Source organism: Lontra canadensis, unplaced genomic scaffold (genome assembly GCF_010015895.1).
Source record: "Lontra canadensis isolate GAN:19392208 unplaced genomic scaffold, GSC_riverotter_1.0 scaffold55, whole genome shotgun sequence".
NCBI classification, from domain to species: Eukaryota; Metazoa; Chordata; class Mammalia; order Carnivora; family Mustelidae; genus Lontra; species Lontra canadensis.
Window position 1 is genome coordinate 8,460,094 of NW_022631049.1, and position 25,739 is coordinate 8,485,832.

General features: G+C 39.0%; 1 protein-coding gene and 1 long non-coding RNA gene across 3 annotated transcripts in view; one reads left to right on the forward strand and one right to left on the reverse strand.

Moving 5' to 3' along the window:
- DAAM1 (dishevelled associated activator of morphogenesis 1) overlaps nt 1–25,739 on the reverse strand; it is a 161,251-nt gene that overhangs the window by 131,895 nt on the left and 3,617 nt on the right. The window lies entirely within an intron of this gene.
- On the forward strand, nt 14,520–21,803 carry LOC116878094. The gene is made up of 3 exons (XR_004384769.1): nt 14,520–14,651; nt 16,820–16,868; nt 21,559–21,803. It is a non-coding gene; the product is annotated as an uncharacterized LOC116878094 (long non-coding RNA).

Here is a 25,739-nt window from a genome sequence, read left to right on the forward strand (position 1 = left end):
AGGATGATTTTCCTGTATCAAATAATACTGGCCTTATATTGAAGAAACTGTAATGTAGGTAAATCCACTCCGGTACTCAAGTTGAAGGTAGCTGTATGAAGTGTTACGGTGACTGATGCCTCAGAAATCAGTTAACAGACACTCACAGGAAGCGAGGCCTGAGACCTGGCAGGTCAGACAGGTTGCTTCTTTGAGTTCACCGTGGTCAGTGACAAAAAAGGCACAGGTACAGATTAAGCCCCACCCGCAGGAGAACCAGCCTTTTTCAGACAGTTCTCCTTCTCCCAAAACCAGGTCAAACATAATGTCAGATGAACAAAGGTCTGTTCAAAAAATGTTTAAACGGTAGGAAACTCCAATTTGGGGGGAGTATGGGAAGGCATTATGAACCCTCAATCCAGTCAAAGCATGGCTGGACCATAAGAAGTCAAAAGAAATGTATGTGTATATATTTAGAATTCAACTCATTGCAGTTCCAATAAAAGTAATTAAGCCAAATACACAGATTATTACAGAAATTACATAGAGGCATAGCTAACAAAAAACACATCAACTGCTACTCTAAAGTTTACCAATAAATACTTCACGGTGATGTGATATTGACCCTTGAATTAGTTGACTTAAAACCTTTTTTTGAGGGGGCCTAATCTAGGACACACAAGCATAATAAAATGCATAGGCAATCTGCAGGGATGTAATAAATAGGCAGCTGTCCAAAAATCACCCACTCACACACACTCACAAGGCCAACCTCATTTTTAATAATGAAAGCAAGATACTGACTTGATAGAGCTAACACAGGACCTGAATGTATGTGCCTGAGATGTGCAGTTCTTAATGGAGAGCAGATAGGAACATGAGGTCCTGTCCTGATTTGAGTAGGTCATTTCAGGGAGGGATTCTGGCAAGTCACAGGAGGTATGACTAGACAGTGCTCAGAGGAGCAGACCAGCTAAAACAGGGTTGGCGAAGCCCCAGGGACCAACACTCACCTTCCAGACCCTCCCTGTGTCACAAGACGAGTGAAAGAGGCTCACACTGGGTGTAGGAATGAAAATCTAGAGGCAATCTATGCTCGCAAACATCATCCATAAAGTTCTATCCTGCGAGAATAAAAATGAGGGAATGCGAAAAGAGCAGTCATCAGAGGCAGGCCTTCTCCGCTACAGTAATCTGACTGCTCACTGCCAATACATAACCCAAAGTAACTGAGAGTGGCCAGAAGGTAGTGGGAGTTAGATCTATGTACCAGGACGAAGAAATGACAATTCATTTCTCCATTTCTCATTGTTCCCTTCCCTGCCTACTCCCCAGGTCCCACACAGAGCAAAGGATCTGGGATCTTGCCTTTGGCTGGTGTCCTGGGCCACTTCCAGGATCTCTGAACTTGCCTGTTCAAGGCCATGGTGGATTATGAACATGGTACACGCAACCACTGCCACGTGCAGGCCTGTAACAAGCCCGAGACGCTGCGGCCTGCAGAAAGCATGGTCTAGGCCAGGCCTGCTGGCGGCCCTGAGCCAGCTGACCAGCATCCAGTCACCGTCTCTTTTCCAAACACCGACTGAACAAACCTTGATTCAGCTCTAATGTTACGCTCCGGTGGAGAGCAGCACAGAGGAAGCACCAAGAGAGTGACTGGAGAGAAATTATTCTGGGCATAAACCAAGTACATGTTCCCGTGGAATTGTTAATAACTCAGGGGTCTTTTATGTTTGTTTGAACCCTCCATGTCTAGCTGAGGAAAAGACATATTTCTTTTTTCTCCTTAGGGAGAATAAAAGCAGGAAAGTAAAATTCCTGGTAATGTCATATCCAGTCAAACAGGAAGGTTTGTAGGCTCAGGGCTGAAAGGTTTCCAGAACTACACTGAGCCAATCTGAAAATAATTTATTTCATTTTCATTTGTTTCATTTCCTCCAAAATTATCACTCATCTCCCTGATCCCATACCCACCAAGACAAGAGGAAGCATTCTGCAAACACAACAAAAATATGGTATTTAAGAAACACCTGAGATGTAAAGAAATTGGAACCCTCATTCATTGCTGATGGAAATATAAAACGGTACAGCCACTTCAGAAAACAATTTGGCAGTTCCTCAAATGTTAAACATAGAGTCTCCATATGACCCAGCAATTCTATACTTAGATATTTACCCAAGAAAACTGAAAACATATGTTCACGCAAAAACTTGTACACAATAGTGATAGCAGCATTTTTCATAATAACAAAACAATGGAAATGACCAAAATCTCCACAAATAAACAAAATGTGGTATATCCATAAAATGAAATATTATTTGGCAACAAAAAAAAGAACTATTGTACTGATACATGCTATGACACAGATGAACTTTTGAAAACAAGTTGAAAGTGAAAGAAGTGAAAGAAGCCCATCACAGAATGCCGTATATTGTATGACTCCATTTATATTAAATGCCCAGAACAGGACAATCCACACAGAGAAAGCAGATTCGTGGCTGCCTGGGATGGAGATGGGGATGAAAGTGAGGATGGGAGGACGCGGAGGATGACGGTAGTCATGGATGACTGCTAATGCCTATGAAGTTCCTTTCTGGAGAGCTGAATATATTCTAGGATTAGGGGTGCTTCGTTGGCTCAGTCAGAAAAGCATGCAACTCTTGATCTTAGAGTCGTGAGTTTGAGCCCCATGTTGGGTGTTGAAATTACTTAAGTAAGGGCGCCTGGGTGGCTCAGTGGGTTAAGCCGCTGCCTTCGGCTCAGGTCATGATCTCAGGGTCCTGGGATCAAGTCCCGCATCGGGCTTTCTGCTCAGCAGGGAGCCTGCTTCCCTTCCTCTCTCTCTGCCTGCCTCTCTGCCTGCCTCTCTGCCTACTTGTGATCTCTCTCTGTCAAATAAATGAATAAAATCTTTAAAAAAAAAATTACTTAAGTAAATACGAAACTTTTTTAAACCATTGACGAGATCAGGCACGTTCAGGGTGGTATGGCCGTAGACTTTAAACAATTGAAAATAAAGAAAATGTTCAAGGATTAGATGGTGGGGATGGTTGCACAACTCCGAATAAGCCCATGAAGAGGGAAAAAAAAATTTACTCTAAAACACATGACTTATATATGTGAAATATATCTTATCAATAGAGGAAAGTAGGAAGGGAGGAAGCAAGGATGGAAATCAAGAAGCAAACGAAGTCAGACCTGAAATGTCTTACCTGGAAGGATAATTGTTCTCAAGGTTTTTCTTTTTCTTTTTTTTTTTTTCTTACCTTGTCATAACCACAGACTATAAGAAATTGCAAAAAAAAAAAAAAAAAAAAACAACAACAACAAAAAAACCCCACACAAAACAAAACGTACAGAAAAATTCCCTGCTTCCCCCACTGGTAGTATCTTCTGTGACTATGATACATTCTCAAAACCAGGAAATTAATACTGACACATTACAGTTAACTAGAGTATAGATCTTACTCAGATTTCTAGAGGTGCCTTTTATTCATTTATTTTTTTTAAGAGAGAGCACACAGATGCAGGGTTGGGGGAGGTGGAGCAGAGAGAGGGGGAGAGAGAATCTGAAGCAGGTTCCACATCCAGCATGAGCCCCACGCCTGGATCCCAGGACCCTGAGATCGCCCCCCAGCCGAAATCAAGAGTCTCACTCACACTTAAGCAATTGAGCCGCCAAGGTGCCCTTCTAGGGATGCCTTTAAAAAAAAGGTTCTGAGGAATAATCCTTGTGATAATACTCTCACCCTTTTTACCAGTTACTCTGGTTGAATTATGGCAAACTAATCAATAATTCCAATGACAAGGAGATGAGCGATGGACATTTTAACACCTCCCGGTTCTTTACTTGCCTGTGGAAGAACACTTAAGTTACCGTTAGTGAAATATTCCCAGCAACTTAAGTCCATACACACTTGAAGGGCTCTTCAAACCTGAGTGACTCACCAAGCTTCTGCCCTGGAAGGGAACTTGGAGAGTCTTTCTCTAGAGCAGCACTGAGGGTGATGTGCTAAAGTCACTAAAGCTCTCAGAGTCTCTCCTTAGTGGACAAAGAGCCTGTAATTTGCCATCCTAATTCATTCTGAAAGAAGAGAGACTGCTGGAGAGCTGATGGACGAGAGGAAGAGGCAGCAGACAGTTGTTGCAATTGCCATGTGGAAAATGGCAAGAAATTCCTACTGGAATTTCATGGAAAGTCTTCCATGAAGTTCCCCAAATTTCCTCTACCTCTCAGCTTTACGATTAGAAGCAAAAACTACTGCTTAATTACCTAATAGTCGGTTTTCCATGGAACATTCTCTTATGTTCCTTTTTTTTTCTCTTCCCTTTCTTTCCTAACTTTTCGCTCCACTGCTTCAGTAAAAAGTGAGCCAGGCCAGAGAAAGTCCTTTCCCTTTTCCATCATTGTATCTACTGAAACATATGGGAAAGGAAGAGGTTGAAACTACTGGCCCAAGTGAGGCATTTGGCGTTGCCGCAGTGAAAAGAAAAGCGTCTCCATAAGAGAGGTGAGGACCTTCCTGGGAGGGTGAGGAAGCAAGAGGCCTGTTGGGGATCTGTGGGAGCAGTCAGCATGGCCATCGGTCACCAGACACTCATTCCAGTTAACCTGGATCGCTGACAGCCCTAAACAGCCAAGGTCAACAAGGACAGCAACTCCTAGAAATCATGGCGGGCTTCAGGGGAACTTTCAGCTTTGCTAATACCACAGACCGAAAAGCGTAGCCTAGGTCGGGTATGTTAAGCAGTCTAAGTGGCTGGTATCTCTATGGCATGTTGATTTGATCATGGAAGAGGACAACTGCAGAAAAATGAGCCCTGAACTTAGGTTGTCCTTTGATTGATGGCAAAAATCTAGGAAAGATACCAAAGACTCTGCTTGGACAGTGCTTAAAATCAGGACAAGGTAAAGCATGCCCCCCAAACACAGCAGGGAAGGAGCACAGCACTGGGAGAAGAGAGAAGGGAAGCAAATCTTCTGCTTACCACATCGCTTTTCACTGTTTTAAAATAACATTAAAAAAAAAAAAAAAAAGCTTCACCATCCCTCCACCCACCCCAGATAGTTAGAGAAGCCCACACCCAAACAAGACAAACATTTACAAATATGTATACCACATAACCTTGTATTCAAGGGTGGAAACAGATTTGTCCCTCCCCTGGTATTACAATGTAAATAATTTTTCTTTCCATATAAGTATGTGTTCCACTCCCAGCCGGCAGTGGTGTCAGTTTACAACCTCCACTGCTCCTATGAATAGCAGCTCTGGCAGGGGGATGAAGAGTGGCCTGCAAGTGGGACAATCGGGGTCCTCATCCTGGCTCCAGCGTTTACAGGGTAACTCCAAAACACTCTGTGTAAAATGGGAACATGAGATTATGAGGGTTTTTCAATTTTTTTTTAAGCTGTGAAACCCTTCATCCAAATGAAATCCCATGGAGGATCCCAATATATAGAAGTTTTAAGTAAACAAGCGGGTTAGAGCTGGAAGGGGTGTGGAGATGGCGGACTCTCCCCAAGGCACCTCCTGGAATTGGGACTCCATGGTACATAGTATAAAACAACTGATGAGATCGCTAAAAAACAAAAACTCAATCCTACTTTAAAAATTTAAACTGAGAGGCCCCAGAGGTGGCTCAGTCAGTTAAGCGTCTGCCTTCAGCTCAGGTCATGATCCCAGAGTCCTGGCATGGAGCCCTGCTTGGCAGGGACTCTGCTACTCCCTCTCCTTTCGCCCCTCCCCCTGCTTGTGCTCTCGCTCTCTCTCTCTCTCTTATTCTCTCTCATGAACAAAATCTTGAAAAAATATACTTAAATTGAAACCAAGAAAAAAAAAAAAGACAAAAGACAAAGTGGTAGAGTAACAGTTTCTAATGCCTGACTCTTGATGGGTGGGGATGGGGTAGGGAGGGACAAAGGTAATAATTCATAAACATGTAAATGTCTCACACGGATATGCATGCTCATTTTTCCAAGTGAATCTATGTGTTGGGACTAATGAAACAAACTCATTTAAAGGGTTACTGAGTTCATGGTCATGTGGGAATCCAGAAGTTTTTTAAATTAAAAAGGAATCATCACATTGGGAACACCTGCTAAAGAGAAAGCCATAATATTCCACTTGAATCAAAGAAGTAAATCTCCTTAAAAAACAAAAAACAAAAAACAAAAACCTTCAGTGACCTATTTATTTTAAAGATTCTACTACCTATCATGTCAAACTGGTTAGATTTCACTGTCTATTAGTTGTGCTTATTAGAATATTGCTTCAGGAAGGGCTCTGAAGCCATGTCCGGGCTGAGTAGGAAAGAAATGTCACATTAGATAAGCATGAGGTAAACATGTCTGCCACAGCTGTGTAGGGGATAGGAAGTGGAGGTAAGGACATGGGTATGTGACAGACTGTGTCAAATAGGCATCTAAGAGGTTAGTGGAGACCTGAACTCTCTGATTCTATCATTATACTAAATGTATTACTAGGCAAATTACTTATCCCACATAACAATTTGTTAGCTCTAAAAAGGAGTCAATCCTGACTTCTGATGCAGAATACTCAGGGTCAACTCAAGACAGTGAATGCTATACTCTTTTCAAAACCACTAGAGACAACAGAACTATCACAGAACTGGTGAGATAATTCAAGCCTCGCCATTTTACTTCTGAAGAAACTGAAGCCCAAGAGAATGTTGGCCAAAGTCACACAAGTAGACAGTAGACAAAAGAGTTTGCATTCCCCTACGGAGAGTTTTCTACAACATGAGCTGTAATAATGTGTGGTTTGAAATCTTGATTTAATTACTTGTATTAGTTCTCCTCATACAAATATAAGGGCTTTCTATTCGATACTATAAAAAATTTTTTTCACTTCAAAAAAGTTCATGCCTCTCAACTAGATGATTGTACTAATAAATAAACTCTAGCGTTGTTGCCATAAAATGGACCTATACTTTGTCCCTTTTAAGCCAAGGTTATTAGAAAGGTTTCTTCAAGGGGCACTTGGCTGGGTCAGTCAACATAGCATGCAACTCTTGATTCGGGGTTGTGAGTTCAAGCCAAATATTGGGTATAGAGAATACTTAAAAGAATAAAATCTTTTTTAACAAGAACAGTAATCAAATCAAATAAAAATGTCTCCTCAATAGAAGGTAAATTACACATTTAAGAATCTCAGTTCTTAAACCAAATAATAAATAAACAAACCAAATAATAGTTGCCAATCTCAGTAGAAAATTAATGATGTTATATTTTACAAACTGTCAAAGCTTGACCTACTTAGGACCAGCCCCTTTAAATAATGAAACCTACATAAAGTTACAAAATGTGACTCCATCAGTCATATATTCTACCTAAAACTTTTATAATAAGAGTTATCAGGGACTGGCTAGATCAAAAAATGACAGAGCAGGGGTACCTAGGTGACTCAGTGGGTTGAGCCTCTGCCTTCAGCTCGAGTCATGATCTCAGGGTCCTGGGATCGAGCTCAGCATTGGGCTCTCTGCTGGGCAGGGAGCCTGCTTCCTCCTCTCTCTCTCTGCTGGCCTCTCTGCCTACTTGTGATCTCTCTCTCTGTCAAATAAATAAATAAATAAAATCTTTTAAAAAAAAATTACAGAGCAGCATTTTATATTTCTTAAATCAATTTTTTTAGTAAATTCATAAAATAATATAGAACTCTTTACCACTAATAAGAAAAGTATGTTTGACTAATCCAGAACTTTATCAGCCATAGAATAAGACTTTATAATCTCTATTCTGTTTCCTATAAGATTTTACCATTGCAAATCAAGAAAGTGTTATAGAAAATTAAGATAAAATATGTCATGGTCCATTTTGCATTGGAGTTGTCATCTGTCCACAGAATGTGTGAACAGTATCTGATTCTCTACTTACTAAGGCATTTGGTACTCTTAGAAATTCTGGTCTATCAGTTGATTCTTACAATGAATCAAACCATTTGCGATTTGAATGGTGCCTAGGAACTAACAAATCCACTGGGGAGAAATAGCCACTCTTCCAGGTGAGAAAGATATAAAGTGATGTTTCAGAGAGCATGCAAAAGGAGCCTTCTCCTCAGGATCTTGGTCCCTTACTCCAGAGAATCCTCTCAAAGGTCTCTACACCACTGGGTCAGATCATGTCTCTCAAATGCACAGGGAGTACTACCTGCCAACACTTGCCTTTCTAGAAAGCTCCGTGGGATACGTTCTTCAATTTACTTCTTAAAGGAAGACAGACAGCCACAGTGCCTCAAAACAGAGTCCCAGAAATAAATAAATAATAAACAAACAAATAAATATCGTGAACAGAGCCATAATAACACTAAGTTGTCTTCTCTAAAGTATGCTGGTAGACACTGCATTATATTCTATCACTAGGTTACCATAATCATCTGAAATTAGTTTGAAAGCATGAATGTCTCTCTCTGCTTGGAAGAGGATTATTTTCTGTTTAAATTAGAACAGACCTAGAGCACTTAGGGTAGGAGAAAATCCATTTCCCCTACAATATGGACTTATGACACACTGACGTGAAAATAATCAGTCTGTGCTAAATACTGCATTTTCGTAATATTGAGTGCTGTACAGGCAAATTGCCTTAAATATTTTAGCTAAGCATTCAAATATCTATTTTACAATACCATTTATAAACAAAAAGTACTGGGTATAACATTTCTTTTATCACATAAACCACACTAATATAAACTTCTGCCTCCCTCCTCATAATATTTGGATTATTTCATTGTTCTTCTACCTCCTATTCTTCCAAACATGTTCAGTCCAATGGAAAAACTACAGATCATGTCCCTGTCCTCTCTGCCTTTAGAAGTGCCTTCTCTGTAGCAGAGCCTCACTCTCAGCAGCAAAAGCACAGACAGTTAAGAAACAACTGAGGCAAACTTCAGGAAATGCAAATTAGCCATAAAATGACAGAAGCTGACCTAAGGTTTTCCTTCACATAATGAGGAAAGGGCTTGTTAAGATAACTAATTATGCAGATCTACAGCCAGAGACTCTTAATCACAAATAAATATTTTAGTTCATTTTAAATGTGCCTGAAACTCTCATAAGTTTCCTTCTAAGGGTTTCCATGATCGTTTACCACATTTATGTAAAGTTCTGGTAGCTTCATATTTGCATTGGTAATTAATTTTGTACAATCTATTTAAAACCCTGAGATTTAAACAGGTAAATGGACAAGCAGGCCATTTGAGAAAGAAAAAAATACAAATGATCTGGAGAAAAAAGTTCTACTGAACAAATATCTAAAATGCAAATTAAAATACAATGTGACAGCATATGCCAGTTGTTCAGTCACAGATAATTCTAAGATAATACCCAACATAAACATGTGTGAAATGAAAAGAAGCTTTAATACCTTGATTCAGTGTCAACTGGCAAAACCTTTCTTGAGGTGGTATTTACAAAAAACTTCAAAAATGATAGACCCTTTGACCCATTTATTTTGTATCTAAGAATATATCCTAAAAAAAAAAAAAAAAGAGAGAAGCAAAAAAAAAAAAAAAAAAACCAAAAAACCCTGAAACACAAAAATGATGTTCAAATGGTTTTTAATGGAAAAACACTGGGAAAAGATTGCCCTATGCAACACATAAAAGGAAGTAAATGCTGCCGTCTTAGAAGTTTATCAAGAGTTTTAAGAACCTCATACTCATTCAGATGCTTACCAACAAAAATAACCACAAAACCCCCAAAATGTTAATGAGGATGTGTGCACTTTTGTTGGTGGTAATGTAAAATGGTACAAGGGATATATATAAAAAAAAAAAAAATAGTATGTCAGCTTCTCAAAATATTAAGAAAAAGAACTACCATATTCCAAGCTCAGGGTATATCCCCCCAAATTGAAAGCTTGGTTTCAAAGAGATATTTGCACACTCATGCTCATAGCATCACTACTCATAATAGCCAAGAAGTGGAAGCAACCCCCATGTCCATCAATGGCTGAATGCATAAACAGAATGTGGTACAAACATACAATGAAATACTACACAGCTTTAAAAAAGGCAGGAAATCCTGCACCTGCTACAAAATGGATGAATCTTGAGGACCTTATTATGCTAACTAAATAAGCCAGACACAAAAGAATGCAGTAGAATTCCACTTACATAAGGTATCTAAAGTATCCACATTAATAGATAAAGAGAGTATAATGGAGGTTAGCAGGGGCTGAGGTAAAGGGAAGTATGAGGGAATGCAAAGAGGAGTTGTTTAAGTGGTAGTGTTTCAGTTCTGCAAGATTAAAGATTCTAGATATCCGTTTCACAACAATGCAAATACACTTAACACTCTCGAACTATATACTTATTAATAAGGGTTAAGATGGCTCTATGACGTGTTTTATATCACAAAAGAGTGTCAGTTTTTAACTTCAATTTTTTTTTAAAGTTTTGGTAACATGAAATACGCTTATGACAACATTTGGTTGGGGAAAGGATGCCAAAAAGTACAGGTAATATACACACAGAATTTTTCCCCCAAACTTCTCAAAGATGTAGTCCCATAATGTTAACATTATTTGCCTCCTTGGTAAGACTTCTCTTATTCCTTTGCACTTCCTATTTTTTTTCCATTTTTTCATATAATAACCTGTATTAATTTTATAATAAAAAAATAAAGTAAGTTTCTCACTTAATAGTTTCGAAACAGCCTTGATAATGCCCCATGCTGGGCAGGATGATATTTTATCAAAGGAGGGACTACTGTTAAGAAAAAAACCAAGATTTAGAAACAGGCAAAATAGATTACTGGGTATCTTTTCAGTAGAATGCTATTTGTGGTCTAGCAGGTCCTCCAGGGATTATCTTTGACCTTTTTTTTTTTTTTTTTTCCCTTTTAAATAGGCCAGTGGTTCTCAAAATGCAGTTTGGGGAGGCCTGGAATGCCTCAGGCCCTGTCAGGGTGTTTATGAGTTCAAAACTATTTTCATAATAATATCAAGATGTTATTTGCCATTTCTCTCTCATTCTATCAACAAGTACACAGTGAAATTTTCCAAAACTTTCAATACCCATGATGAAGTCATTAGTCAGATGATAACCTAAAATAGGTTTCATTATTTTTTTAAATGAAAGAATAGTTTTAAAGTTTCTCAATTCTGATTCTAATCTAATTAATATATTACACACACAGATTTCTTTGGGGTCTTCAATACTTAATAGGATCAAAGCATCCTGAAACATAAAAGTTTGAGAACCCACTGGGCCAATTTCACAGCTCTGTAGGGGCAGGAAAGTTAATTTGTAGGTAACACGCAGCAATGTAATGGCCGTTATCTATAGAAAAGCAAGCAGATTTTGCCTGGTAGAGGTACAACTGATTTACATACATGTAGAAAGAAAAACATTAATTTTTATAGTCTTTTAGGATATTAACTAGTTTTGTATCTGCTACAAATTTATTTCAGCATTTCTGATTGTGGACAGGTAGATGGATCAAAGGATGTACAGATAGATATGTTATCTTTTTTTCAAATTATCTTTTGAACTAGTCCTAAAATCTTACTGGTTCCTGCACTAGTAAGTTAAAATAAAATCGTTGATGTGTTTATTTTATTATTTTGAGAATCTTGTTTTTTAACTCTGAAAATTATTCTTTAGCATCAACTATCCAGAAACAGATCAGTTTCTGCATACAGACCTTAATACTAATAAAAAACAGAGAACTCAATAATTAATAACCTTCTAAAACAGAAAGCACCAGGCCCAAATGGGTTAACTGGTGAATTCTACCAAACATTTAAGGAAAAAAATCAAACCAATTCTCTATAATCTTTCAGAGAATATAAGTAGAGGGAATATTTCCTAACACATTCTAGTAAGCCAGCATTATGCTCATAACAAAACCAGACAAATATATTACAAGAAAAAATAGGGCAGTTATCTCTGAAGAACACAGATGTAAGAATCCTCCAAAAAAAACTTAGCAAATTGAACCCAACAACATATAAGATGAATTATACACTACAGTCAAAAAATAACAACGCGCCTGGGTGAGTCAGTGGGTTAAGCCTCTGCCTTCCTCTCAGGTCATAATCTCAGGGTCCTGAGATCAAGGCCTGCATCAGGCTCTCTGCTCAGGGGGGAAACTGTTTCCCCCTCTCTCTGCCTGCCTCTCTGCCTACTTGTGACCAACCTCTCTCTCTCTGTCAAATAAATAAATAAAATCTTTAAAAACAAAACACACACACACACACACACACACACACCCACACACACACAAAACACCTCTCCGTAAATTAGAAATAAAGAACCTTCCCAACTCGATAAAGACTATCTACAAAAAACAAACAAACAAAAACCAGAAACAAAAAGCAGGTTGCAGGATACCAGAAACAAAAAGCAGGTTGCAGGATACAAGATTAATAATGAAAGTCAACTGCTTTCCAATATGCCAACAATGAAAAGAGTGAAACGTGACTTTACAAACAATACCAGCGACACGAGCCACCCCTCAAAATGAAATACTTAGGTAGAAGTCTGATGAAACATGTATAAGATCTATATGAAGAAAATACATTAACTTTAATGAGTGAAATCAAAGAACAAAATAAATGGAGAGAGACTCCATGTGCATGGGTAAGATGACTCAGTATTGTCAAGATCTCACTTCTCCCCAATTTATGACACCCATTTGTTTACATGCTCTCTACTGCTATTTTTCCTACAATAATGACAGAAATGAATAGCAGACAGGAACAACATGGCCTACGAAGCTGAAAATTTGTACTATCTGTCCCTTTATGGAAAATTTTCTGTATCCCCTATTCTAAGTAATTATGGTCTAATTAAGCTGTTACTTATCTCAACCCAATGCTATTTTTTCCTTCAAAACAAAATTTAAATTAGATAACCTCTTCTTCCTTTCAATGGCAGTCATATAAAATTGTTCTCCTAAAACAATGTAAGTGTTGTATTTAAAAAAAAAAAAAATATTTCAATTGTAAGAATTTTAAATAAATGTCATGTTCTTTGAGGACAAAGGATAGGTCTTTGGAGAGCCTACAGATAAATAATTAGCAAAGCCCTATTACAAAAAAGTAATTATTTTATGAACTTCACAATTTTTAAAATCTGGTTATTTCTGAAACTCAACACTGAATTATCTTTCTCCTTAGGAAATTTTTTTCCCTTTCATGGAAGCTAAAACCAATTTAACACAAATACAGGCCAAAAAAACTAAACAAATCTAAATATCACTTAATCTGTATATTGTATACTTCCTATAAGAATTTAACCTGTACTAATTCATGCACTCTAAGTATATAACACTTAAACTGCTCTCAGTAATAGGAGTCCAAAAAACCTAACATACTTGCTCCACTCCCAAATATTTTTCTAAATATCTATACAAACACGAATCTAGTAAATTATCTATATATTCCTTTCACTAAATAAGCTTTTCTACTGCTAGTGACCCGACAGGTTCAGGGCATCAATTATTTTCATCTTAACTAATTTATAGGAAATGGAGGAAACAGAAAGAGATGTTGTACCATGAGATCTAGACAGTGGGAAATTCTATAGGACAAATAACCCAGCTCTTTCCATAAGTATGTTGGAAAGAAAAATGTTGCATAGGATTTAGAGAAGCTTAAGGAATATATATATTTAAAAAAAAACAAAAAACAAAACCTGAAATGTATGAAACTTACTAGAATCTTGAATTAACAAGCTTTTTAAAAAGTGTACATTTGATAGCTGATGAGATGTTTGGTAATTTTAGAGCAATAATGTAAATTATTTTATGTATGAAAATGGTATTTTAGTTACATTATTAGAGTCCTGATATTTTTGGATATAAATACTAAAATATTTTGGGTTGAAATTATAAGATGTCTGGAATTTGCTTTAAAATAATCTCAGAGTTGGGACACCTGAGTGGCTCAGTTGAGTATCCAACTCTTGATTTCAGCTTGGGTCATGATCTCAAGTTCAGGTGACCATTGCGTATAGCTCCACGCTGGGCCTGGAGCCTGCTTGAGATTCTTAATCTCTCTCTCTTTTTCTCTATCTCTCCCCAAAATAAATAAATAATCCTAAAAAAAAAAAAAAAATCCCAGAGTTGATGTAAAGTAGTTGTGGGCAAAAATGAAAGAGTCACCATGAATTGATGAGCTGTGGATATATGTAAAATTCTCATATTAGCTCTATTAGTCATTCTATGTGGGTGTATGTGTGTAGGAAATTTTCAATAATAAAACATTCTTAAAATATCTTTGTTTTCACTCTACTTGAAACAAGAAAAGTAATAATGGAAAGCCATTAATCTGAGAGGGAGATATTTGAGGAAGACAGAAGGGGTCCAGAAGCATATTTGTGAGGTGTCATTTTTAGATTTTAGATGTTCATCTTAATAATCATGAACAGTAAATCGGAATTTCTGCTATCTGGTATGACAGGCAGAACTTTAAGAGACACTTCCGATTACCCTTTGAGAGTGGAACCTATGATTATGATGTATGGTTATGACATACATGGTTATGACACATTGTATGGTTAAAGGGAGATTATCCCAGGTGGGTCTGGCCTAATCAGGTGAGACCTTAAATTTAGACTTTTCTCTGGCTGATGGCAGAAAAGGAAGTCAAAGAGATACACTCCAGCTAGCCTGCAGGAAAGGAAACATCCATGTGTCAACTGCCAAGGTGGGCCACGTGACATGAAATGCGGGTGGCCTCTAAGAGCTAAAAACAGTCCCTGCTGACAGGTAGCAATCTTCAGTTCCTAGAGTCACAGAGAAATAAATTCTGCCAACAACTATGGAGCATGGAAGAATCCCTGAGCCCCAAATGAGAACTGCAGCCTTAGCTGACACGTGAATTTTAGCCTGCTGAGACCCTAGACAGAAAACCTAGCCACAGCATGCCCAGACTTCTGTCCTGGTGGGGTTTTAAAGCACTAAGTTTGTGGTAATCTGTTACATAGCAATAAAACTAATATGCCTGGATAAGCATCTGATACCCAAAGAGTACACCACAGTACCCCTAAAGCTCACCTTCTGCACATGAGTTTATGATCCCGCTGGCACTGAGTACCTAAACATTCAGCAATTTCACTTTTAATGCAGTGTTTCTCAAAGGATCGTGAATCCAAATTTGAGAAACCTTGAGCTACATAATCCCTTATAAATGAAATATTCCTTATCCAACACACACAGTTAGCTTTACAGGCAAGATTACATACTTGAGTGCTTTTTACAGTGTGAAGACTTCTACAGCAGAAAAAGCCTGCAAAATAATCATATGGAACAAGTTTAAAGCAAACTGTGACTAAGCCAAGTGTATCACCAAAACCTTTAGCTTTTCATCACAGTAGGTATAAAAGAGTACAGAGCCTTCTATCCTTTAACGCACTAGTCCACGATTAGGAGGTGTGAAGAAATAGAAGCCAGAGTCCATTTCTTTTTTTTTTTTTAATATATTTTTAATTTTTTTTTATAAACACGTAATGTATTATTAGCCCTAGGGGTACAGGTCTGTGAATCGCCAGGTTTACACACTTCACAGCACTCACCATAGCAGAGTCTATTTCTTTATAACAACATTTCCAAAGTCTCAGGTAGTCCATAGATACTAAGGAATTATTACAACTATCCTTTGTCCATTTTATATATGTTATTTAGGGGAAAAAACTGAGAGATACATGAAGAAAAGAAACAGGAAAGTATGTCATAGGTATTACCCTAAGGTGTAAAATTCTAAGATTGCACTTAGTAGGATTCTTTTTAGCCTTTTTTTTAAATTAACAGCTTTATTGAGATATAAAATTCATATGCCATATAATTCATCCAACTCAAATGTATAATGTAGTGGTTTTCTAGTATATTTACAAACTGTAACCATCACCATGACTTTTAGAACATTTTCAACACCCCCAAAAAGAAACCCTGTACTCTATCTTTTTAATTGTCATTCCTTCTTTAATACCATGTAATTTTTCTCTGGTACCAGAAAACAATGGTCACCTGAAACACAAAATCAACACTTAAGAACTGAGGGTAGATTTGATCTACGGGCATAACAAATACTGGAAAAACTGTGATTTGGGGTTGTAGAGAACTGCTTCTTATAACTGATGCTATGAACATTCCTTTGAAAACACAGACATGATCCAAATACACAAACATGAAACTACTTGCCAGTGAAAGCAAAAAATCTCTCATTGGAGAGACTCTTGCCCTATTGCACAATGTAATTTGCTTATATCAGAAGCTAAAGACAGAGGATGATCTGAGCTTTATTTAACCAAAACAAGTGTTCTGTATTCCAAAGGCAAAAATCTGGAATTTAAAATAGCACTCTTAAATGTTCACACCCGACATTAAAACATATTTGATAAGCCAAATGAATGAATGAATGAATGAATGAATGTTTTAAAATGTTTCCATGGCTTATGAGATGGTCTATAAAATGCCCACTATATTTCCCCCTGAAACTTAGTCACTCCCTTGCCTCTGCAATGCTTGATAGAAATCTGGATCTGAAATTCTAAGAAGAATCCAAGTAAAAGGAGCCACTTTATTCTATTTTCCACCTTTGGCAGTTATAACTCTGGGACTTCACAGTCTGGTCTCCACAGTGGCGCGTGGCATAAGGAAAGAAACTTGCAACAAACAAATCTACCCTCTGTTTATGAAGCCAGAAGAGTCTGATGAGAAACTCACTGAGTGAAACACAGCTGTGGATTTTTCTAGAATAGAAGCTAGTAAGAGCATTCACTACTACCACTCTTCCACCCACCTTACCTCAAAGGCACTCCTGGTGTTTGCCATTTGTAATGGGTGGTTTCTGTTTCCTTTTACTTCAAACAGTAGGTGAATGCGCAGATTGAATCTCCTAGGGAATCATCTTGAAAAGAAGAAGGTGATGTCTCCTGTTTTTCAGATCTTTTGCTCATCCACTTGTTTTCAGTCCTGGCTAAATATCATAATTACCTGGGGAGCTTTAAGAATCCTGGAGATTAGGTCCAAACCTGGACATCTGCTAAATCAGAATCCTGATACCTCTCCGTTTTATATCCACCACAGAGGATATTCTGACTCCCATCCAGGGTGCAGAACCAACAAACATCATTCAGTAAGAGGCATGGACCCCTTCAGAAATCCCACCTAACCTCTACGAAGGGACTTTGACTTCTGTTTTAACTGAAACTGTGTGCTTCCCGAGCATTATCTTTGCGTTAGTTGCTCAAGACCTGAGCTTGGGTTGGTTAATTAGAACTTCTTAACATTCCCCTTATGTACACTGAAAATATTACCAATGTTTTTCTGAGAGACAATTTTGAGTGTTGCCAAAGCCCAAGTTTTAGACTCAAGTTTTAAAGACATTCTTGGTAGAGGGAGAGGGAAGAAAAATGAAACATCATTTTGTTAATTTTTTTCGGAGCTCTTCCCACACTGCTGTGGGAAGAGATAATGTGAGATAAGCTGTCATTTTTAAAGGCTGAAGCCCCCTCCCCTTTTCTTTTCTTTTTTTTTTTAGATCTTTTTTTTTTGAAGATTTTATTTATTTATTGGACAGAGAGAGAGATCACAAGTAGGCAGAGAGGCAGGCAGAGAGAGAGGGAGAAGCAGGCTCCCTGCTGAGCAGAAAGCCCGATGCAGGGCTTGATCCCAGGACCCTGAAATCATGACCTGAGCCGAAGGCAGAGGCTTAACCCACTGAGCCACCCAGGCACCCCACCCCCACCTTTTCTAAGCATTTTGGCCTTTGGCAATAATTACAGAGCTAACTTTTCTTTCCCCAAAGCCTCATCTTCCTATCCACAGATAACATCACTGACCAATCAACACAGGCCATGGGCTTCAAAGTTGTTTACCCACTAGCTCTGGTGGGTTTGCCCTGACCCAGCATCAGTGTCTCACAGAATTCCCTGTTGTGACCAAGACTATGTCCTTAAAATGTGGCTGGCTCCCAGGCAGTGGTCATGGAAGAATGGAGAAATGACCTCACAGGGTCCAATCCACTGACCTTTACTTTGCTCTCACCAACTGCCCAAATAAATAAAAACAGCAGGGTAGCTCAGTTTCCCAGATGAATTCTAATTTATCCCTAAATATCCAAGCCTTATCCAATGTTTAAAGTTCTCAAGCTGTCCAAAATCTGTCAGCTGGTTCTCAACCAAGGCCAATTTTGCCCCCCTTGGGGACATTTGGCAATGTCTGGAGATGGTTTTGGTTGTTACAGCTGGGGGAAAGGTTGCTACTGGTATTTAGTGGGTAGAGGCCAAGAATGCTGATAACCATCCTACACTACACAGTATCGCCCCCTACAACGGAGAATTATCCTGTCCAGAACGCCAATAATGCTGAAGTGGAGGAACCCTGGGTTAGGTCATTTGCCAGTCCACTGGTTTGAAGAACTCTCATCACAATTTTAATTTACTTTAAAAAAAAGGGGTCACAAACTCAAATGCCTTCAAGGTCCAAGGAGATAAAGAATTATCACATAAAGTGGCTGTGAATGAGGCACTAGGGTATGAGGGGTGGGAGGGGGAGCTATACCAAATCAGAGTGAAAATGCTCACTAAAATTATTTTTTAAAATTATACTGTATTAGGGGCACCTGGGTGGCTCAGAGGGTTAAGCCTCTGCCTTCGGCTCGGGTCATGATCTCAGGGTCCTGGGATCGAGCCCCGCATCAGGCTCTCTGCTCAGCAGGGAGCCTGCTTCTCCCTCTCTCTCTCTGCCTGCCTCTCTGCCTACTTGTGATCTATCTCTGTCAAATAAATAAATAAAATATTTTAAAAAAAATAAAAAAATAAAAAATAAAATGATACTGTATTAGCCAAATAAAACATGACAGCACTGGTAGTCAAACTCTGGCTTAAAGAGTTTATCAATTTGACCAGAATTGGATGATCACCCCAAAACACTGTTTAGCCTCACCCCTTACATTCTATGGAACTTCCTGAACCCTGGGACTAGGGAACATAACTAGAAGCTGTTCAGTTAAGGACAAACTAGGGATCAGATTATAAGGGTTTAGCTTCAGTTTATCAGATACATAGTGCTAAGAGCAGGGGCCAACGTTGGAAACTCTGAGGGTGAAAAAATGGTGTTCTTCTATCCCTGGTCTCCATTCTAGGGACACCCAGCGGGTATGACATCAATATTATACAATGCCATACAAGTTCGGTCATTATTTTATGACACCATTCTCACAAAAGTTCAGAATTTTCACATTATTTCTCAGATGAGGAAACAGAGGCCGAAGAGATTTAAGTGAATTGCTAAGATTACCCACATCTGAACCTAAAACTAACTATTGTTTCTTTTTTCTCAATGCAATTACATCACAGCAAATAAAAGGTGAAAAGATTTCAAGGTGTCAAACATTCATAACTAAACTCTATCAACATAAAAAAGTTATACATAAATGTTAAATTTAAACCTACCCATCACCGTCCTCTTTTCCCATCAGAAAAACATTAACATGTTTGCCCCAAGTCCCTGTTTTAAGATCTCTTTTCCACATAACGGAAGAATTAAAAACAGGTTAAGTATCTCCAGCCCTCCCTTCGGATCAGGCTGTAGAGAGGAAAGCCAAGTCAGCAAATAGAACTCAAGAACAAGGAAGCCTGATCGGATCTGAATATCCCCGTGTGTATGCATGCTTTCTGTTGGAGGAATTCCTAGCCTGAGGAGACAGTATAAACAAATGCAATCCAGAGGGAAACAAGCGATAAGATAAGTGAGACCCAGTAACCCCCCTCTGTCCTCCCTGCCACCTACTTCCCCAACTTATCCCATCAGAAAAACAATCTAGCTTGGGAGGATTAAAATATAAGTAGCCCCCTCTCTGCTACCACATAGCTCCCAATTCTTAAGTAAGAGGTTAAGGGGGAAGACTCGCTCCTTTGTGAGGTCAGTGATTGCGGCTCCCCTCGCGTGAAACCTGGCGGAATGGGGACAACCTGCTCCTTTCCCCATGGGGAGGATGTGAGTGCAGACCTGACAAGGAGGCAATTCACTGCTCCTCCAGACTCAAATTACAATTCAAGGAGTGTAAGAGGAAAAGATGGAGTATGTTAGAAAGGTAGCTTCAGTCACAGCCTGAAAAGAAACTGGGTCAAACTAAAAATAGTATGTGTATGTATATATATATATATATTTTTTTTTCTTTTTTGTTTAAAACCAATCCCTTAGCAGAAAATGTCATAGGCAAGGCAGTTTCTCACCACAGTTCCTGGAACTTCTGTAGCTGGAAGTGTTACCTACACACAGACTGTCAAGCCCTAAATGGGTCATAGAGGTTTTCTAGTCCAATGCAATCTCCATTCTTGATTTTTTTAAAGATTTTATTTATTTATTTGACAGAGATCACAAGTAGGCAGAGAGGCAGGCAGAGAGAGAGGAAGGGAAGCAGGCTCTCCACTCAGTAGAGAGCTGGATGCGGGGCTCAATCCCAGGACCCTGGGACTACGACCTGAGCCGAAGGCAGAGGCCTTAACCCACTGAGCCACCCAGGCGCCCCCCATTCTTGATTTTTAAAATGTAAAAATATAACAGGCCTTTCATTTAATGTTCTGAGAACACGATGCAGTCTCAGCCATCACCTTCAATTCTAGCCCAATTCATTCCACACTGTCTCTGACTTTTTGCCAAATGACCAGGAAGCCCTGAGTAATTGTGGGGGTGGGGAGAGGTGTCAGGGGAAGCTCTCATGCGAACAAGGTTGCCACACCTTGTTTGCCACAGAATAGGAAATGAACAGAAATGCTATTGTTGTTTCTTTTGCCATCGTCCTAAGTCAAATAACCACTAATATGGGGTGCATTTAAAAAAATAAATCCTGTCACTTACCTTGGATGAAACCATATGACATTTTCTGTATCTACAATTTCACCAATTTTCGAGAGTAGGGAATGGTTTAATTTTTCTGCTTCATTTCCTTCAACTTTTAGAATATTTTTTGTAATAAATTCTCAGGATTTAGAAGGGCCCTTAGTCTAATTCTCTTGTCACAGAAAAGAAGATGTGGTATCTATACACCATGGAATATTACTCAGCCATCAAAAAGAATGAAATCTTGCCAGATGCAACAACATGGATAGAACCAGAGGTTATTATGCTAAGCAAAATAAGTCAAAAAAAGACAAATATCACATGATTTCACTTATATGTGGAATTTAAGAAAACAGATGAATATACAGGAAGGAAAGGAAAAATAAACTAAAAACAGAGAAGGCAAACCATAAGAGACTCTTAACTACAGATAATAAACTGAGGGTTGCCTGAGGGAGGTAGGTGGGGAAATGGGCTAAATGGGTGATAGGTATTAGAGAGGGCACTTGTTGGGATGAGTACTGGGTGTAATGACGAATCACTAAATTCTACTCCTAAAACCAATTCGACACCATATGTTAACTAACTTTAAATTTTTTTTGAAAAGGAAAAAAAAAGAACTAAAGATTCTAACTTAACTCATGTCCTGACATTTCACTGCTCAGTCTTACCAAATCTCTGTGAAACAAAAACAAATTTAGACATATATGAACAATCTTACTGATGTGGTGAATGATTTTGATCACCATCCTTCCCTCTTCTTCTAGGATGCAAGTCTGCAGAAGTTTTATGAAGAATAGCAAAGCCAAGAAATGGCACCAAAACATCCACGAATGATTTGTCACATCCCCAAGAAACAGAAAAGACCAAGGCTAGGGGACTTTGGCAAAGTTTTAGGAAGCTACTCTTAGTTCTAACCCACTCTTCACAGGACACACCCATCAGAAGCATATAGTTCCTCGGCAAATTGCTGGCAAAGCCTTGCCTCTAACGTATGGGGTCTGAAAAACCTAAGATCTCCATCAGTTCATCTGATAATATGGCACCATCTTTTGCCATTGTGGTGACAGCTATGCATTAACATATTCATAGTGCACTGTCTAGTCTCCTATGTTGCCAGGAGCATGATGAATTTTTTAAAAAGGGGAGGGGGTGCCTGCAGGGGAGGGAGTAGAGCATGCAACTTTTTCTTTTTTATATAGATTTTATTTATTTTTTGACAGACAGAGATCACAAGTAGGCAGAGAGAGAGGGGGGAAGCAGGTTCCCTGCTGAGCAGAGAATCCGATGCAGGACTCGATCCCAGGACCCTGGGATCGAGACCTGAGCGGAAGGCAGAGGTTAACCCACTGAGCCACCCAGGTGCCCCCTTTTCCTTTTTTTAAAGATTTATTTATTTGAGAGAGAGAGAAAGACAGCAAGTGCAAGCGGTGGGGAGCAGAGAGACAGACTCTGACACAGGGCTCTCCACAGGGTGATCTCAGGATCCTGAGATAATGACCTGAGCCAAAAATTAAGAGTCCAACACTTAATTGACTGAGCAACTCAGGTGCCCCTGAGTATGGGACTCTTAATCTCAGGTTTGCAAGTTCAAGTCCCACGTTAGGTACAGAGACTACTTTAAAAAAAAAAAAATTAAATTAAATTTTTAAAAATTTAAAAAAAAAAAAAAAGGTTGACTAAAATTACAGTACAGTTTGTAGCTCCAAAACAAGGCAAAACTAACCCATGGCCTTGATCTGGTTTGTACATCACTAACAAACTGAGCTTAGCCAAAAAGCAGAATATAAGAACCCATTTCAAAAAACAAAAGATGGGCATCTCTATTGCCCAGACAATGACCAAAGCTGGGATCTGGGCTATCTACTCTTGGAAACCTGAATTCAGAAAGCCCACCAGATGCACAATGTTTGCCAATAGCACAGAATATTTTTTTTCCCCCAGAAATGAAAAGGACAAAGACCAATTTAATAGTTGATCCTAATTATGTACCTTCCAGAATACAAGGTATCTTCAATTCTGCTCTTGGTGCAATTTATAGAACAGAATGAACCCAGGTTATTATTAAATTGATTGACATTCTTAGGAAGTGTAACAAGATGAATTGGGCGGGGGGGACAAAAAGCTTCTGAAATCAATGTCCATTGAATGTTTGAGTAGCCTAATGGCTTATAAGCCTTTTGTTTTCATTTTCTTTTCCTGGCAATATATTGTTAGGGCATAACTTTCCTATTATTTCCCTAAATGACGCGGTTTGAGTTTTACTCAACTGTCTTCGTTAAATATTGTCAAAGTGGGACTATATCCAGTTTTAAGCCAAAAGGAAAAGATCTATTTTAAGTCAGGAAATCGTACCAACTACATTGGAAACTGAACCTGCTTCCCTCTGTTTCCATATTGAATTCACAATAGCGGCTATGGTTTAGAAGAACTGCAATCGTGTATTTGACACCAAATTTGCTCCACTGTAAAAATAAATAGAAGGCTCCCTTCTGAGGTGGGAAATAAAAAAGCTTATTTTAATATCTAAGGATAACCCAATATTAGATTACATGTTTGACTACTACTCAAGTTTTCACTATTTCCCTTTCAAAAGAGCTTTCACAATTTATGTTAAAAGACAACAAGGAGGTGGGAAGCTCAGAAGTTATGGGAGTTTTAACTCACCAGGCAGGCTTCTGTGGCTCTGCTCTGGGTGAGAAGGGTTTTTTCAGATAAGAGATTCAACCTATTGAAAAGTTATCTCAGTTAACAAATACAGTCTAATGCTGGACAGGCTCCAAATGGATTTAGAGATGGCATATAAGAGCATTTCTTTTTTCAAATAATTTGCCTATCACCCACAGAGCCAAAAGGAGGAAGTTCAGAAGTGTTATCATCCAAATACACAAATGCAACATTTTTTAATCTCATGCAACATTTGCTGCTCCAGAAAGTCAGAGTTTAAGGAACCATTAACTGTAGAAACATTTTTACTCTCAATTAGGCCAGCATTTATTGACCCAGCACTGTTTCAGAATTAAGAGATACAAAGGAAGTTGTTATTCCCCCTAACTGATGGAGAGAAAAGAATTAACACATAGGAAAACCAGAGGCAAAGTAATCGTGTGGGGTGTATAGAACTAGGCTGTCTGGGTCCCTAACCTAGTCATTGACTCTAACAAGCCATTGACCAGTTGCATGACCTGAGCCAGGCAAGTTCCTTAATTTCTTCGTGCCTCAGTTTCTTCATTTGTAAAATGGTGATGATAGTATGTATCTCACAGAACTCTTGAGAAGAGTCAATGGTTAGCACATGTAAAATATTAGGAAGGACCCTGGCACAAGGTAAGCATCTCACATACCTTGACTATTAGCATCATGTTAGCTGTGTTAAGTTCTATGGTCAGGTAAAGGGCTCGAAGGAGGAAGGAGCAGAAGGGGTTGGTAAAAGCTGAAGCAGGGAAGGGTTCCTGGAATGTGGGGCACTCAAGATGGATCTGAGAGCACAACGAGAATTTAGAAACTCGGAGGAGCACCCATTGCAAATGAGGGGGGCTATTACTGCAGAAAGTCACAGATGGTGTAAAAACCAGGAGTGCTTAAACATCAACAAGGAAAATAAAGCTCACCAAAGCTGAGTATGTATTTGGTAACCTCAGATTAATTGCAGGGGGAGCAGGGGGAAGGACGCAAGGAGAGGCCTCCATAGACTTGCTGCAGTGCTCTTGGATTAATCAGTGTTTAACTAATTTTTAGACCTGTGTACTATGAATGCAAACTCACTTTGAAATATACTCAGTTCTCTTCTCCTGGAACAGTGGAAAGGATGCTAGAAAATCAAAAGGTAAACTTTTTCTTTTTCCTGCAAAAATAGCCTGCTACATGGAATGTAGGTCCCCAAAATCAACTTGCACCTCATCTGCATCTGTCCCTCTTTCAGTGGGGGTACTAAGTAGTGGCTTGGAGGACCTGGAGGGGCAGGGAGGCACTTCAGATCCATCCTTCAATTCCAATCTCTATCAGCTGCCCTCAGCCACTCCAATAAACACAATCTACAGAAAAGGACAGTACACTTGCTAAGCAAATGTAACCTCAAAGGAGGTATCCTCCATCCCGGTCTGCCCCACTGACCAGATGCTACCCCCAAGCCACACAGAAAAACTGCCCTCCTTACTGATTTCTTAAATAGTACCTGTGCAATTAGTTGCCTCTCAACTGAACTCTCGGGAAAATTACTAAGAACAGATTCTGTGAGTGTTTAGGATACGTACTCATTTGGAAGGTTTCCTCCACTGCCAAGTTAGAAATCATAATGCCAAAATAAGTGACCGTAGTCCACATCTCTTATTCAAAGAAGAAAAATCACAAAACAGAATAGAAAAATTTCATTTTGACTGTGCCCTCTCTAGTATTTAAACAAGTTTGCTAACCTAAATTGGCAAAGTTGCTTTGTTTCCTGCAGTAGAAGGACAGGCTTAACACTTGGAACTACCAGGAGCATGACATGAAGCCAGGGAGGGCCCCACAGAAGTTACAAGCTCTGTGATTATTTCCTGAACCAAACACCTAAGACACTCAGTGGTACCAAGCTTTGTTGGAAGAGCTTGTTTCCCCTGATCCAATAGCTGTAACTTTTTAAGTGATTTCACAGAAGACCTCAAGATTCTCAAGCCAAAGCCACTCTTTATAACATCCCCAAAATATTTACACAATGAAACACTTTCAATCTTAACCATGTTTTGTTTGTAAACACCTTATTTGTTCTGATGACCACAGTACCAACACGAAAAGCAGTCTTTTAAACAAAGTAGCTCCAATAAAACCACACACAGACTCACAGGCATTCTTAACGCCCAGAGCCTATCCACAGAGCAAGAAAGCCAGGATTCAAATTCCTTGGCACCTACTCACTGAGCTCCTGTAAGCACCACCCAAGGACACGACCCACTGCACCCTCGTTACTATC